This window comes from Lepidothrix coronata, unplaced genomic scaffold (assembly GCF_001604755.1).
Source record: "Lepidothrix coronata isolate B3197 unplaced genomic scaffold, Lepidothrix_coronata-1.0 Scaffold503, whole genome shotgun sequence".
Classification (NCBI taxonomy): Eukaryota; Metazoa; Chordata; class Aves; order Passeriformes; family Pipridae; genus Lepidothrix; species Lepidothrix coronata.
The window spans coordinates 17623-19124 of record NW_016690683.1 but is presented as its reverse complement, the minus strand read 5'-3'; positions in this window follow the sequence as shown (position 1 = coordinate 19124).

The window sequence follows — 1502 nt, the reverse complement described above, 5'->3', positions numbered from 1 at the left end:
CAGGATAGCTTTTCCAGGGTGGCTTTTCCAGGGTGACTTTTCCAGGGTGGCTTTTCCAGGATGGCTTTTCCAGGGTAATTTGTCTAGGGTAGCTTGTCCAGGGTGACTTTTCCAGGGTGGCTTTTCCAGGATGGCTTTTCCAGGGTAATTTGTCTAGGGTAGCTTGTCCAGGGTGACTTTTCCAGGGTGGCTTTTCCAGGATGGCTTTCCCAGGGTGATTTTTCCAGGATAGCTTTTCCAGGGTGATTTTTTTCCAAGGTAGCATGTCCAGGATGACTTTTCCAGGATGACTTTTCCAGGGTGGCTTTTCCAGAGTGGCTTTTCTGGAATGATTTTCCCAAGGTGGCTTTTCCAGGGTGGATTTGCCACGATAACTTTTCCAGGGTGACTTTTCCAGGGTGACTTGTCCAGAGTAGCTTTTCCAGGATGACTTTTCCAGGATGGCATTTCCCAAATTGCTTTTCTGGGGTGGATTTGCCACAGTGGCTTTTCCAGGATGATTTTTCCAAGGTGGCTTTTCCAGGGTGGCTTTTCCAGGGTAACTTGTCCAGGGTGACTTTCCAGGGTGGCTTTTCCAGGGTGGATTTGTCAGAGAAGCTTTTCCAGGGTGGCTTTTCTAAGGTGTCTTTGCCAGGATGATTTTTCCAGGGTGGCTTTTCCAAGATGGCTTTCCCAGGGTGATTTTTCCAGGATGGCTTTTCCAGGATGGCTTTTCCCAGGTGGCTTTTCTGGAGTGACTTTTCCAGGGTGATTTTCCCAGGGTGGCTTGTCCAGGGTGGATTTGCCACAGTAGCTTTTCCAGGGTGATTTTTCCAGGATGGCTTTTCCAGGGTGGCTTTTCCAAGGTGGCTTTCCCAGGGTGGATTTGTCACTGTAGCTTTTCCAGGGTGGCTTTTCCAGAATGATTTTTTCCAGGATAGCTTTGCCAGGGTGGCTTTTCCAGGATGATTTTTTACAGGGTGGCTTTCCCAGGATGGCTTTTCCAGGGTGGCTTTTCCAGGGTGGCTTTTCCAGGGTGGCTTTTCCAGGGTGGCTTTTCCAGGGTGACTTTTCCAGGATGGCTTTTCCAGGATGGCTTTTCCCGGGTGGCTTTTCTGGAGTGACTTTTCCAAGGTGGCTTTTCCAGGGTGGATGTGTCACTGTAGCTTTGCCAGGGTGGCTTTTCCAAGGTAGCTTGGCCAGGGTGGCTTTTCCAGAATGATTTTTTCCAGGGTGGCTTTTCCAGGGTGACTTTTCCAGGGTGGATTTGCCACAGTAGCTTTTCCAGAGTGGCTTTCCCAGGATGGCTTTCCCAGGGTGACTTTTCCAAGGTGGCTTTTCCAGGGTGGCTTTTCCAGGGTGATTTTTCCAGGGTGGCTTTTCCAGGGTGGCTTTTCCAGAGTGGCTTTGCCACAGTAGCTTTTCCAGGGTGACTTTTCCAGGGTGGATTTGCCACAGTAGCTTTTCCAGGGTGACTTTTCCAGGGTGGATTTGCCACAGTAGCTTTTCCAGGGTGACTTTTC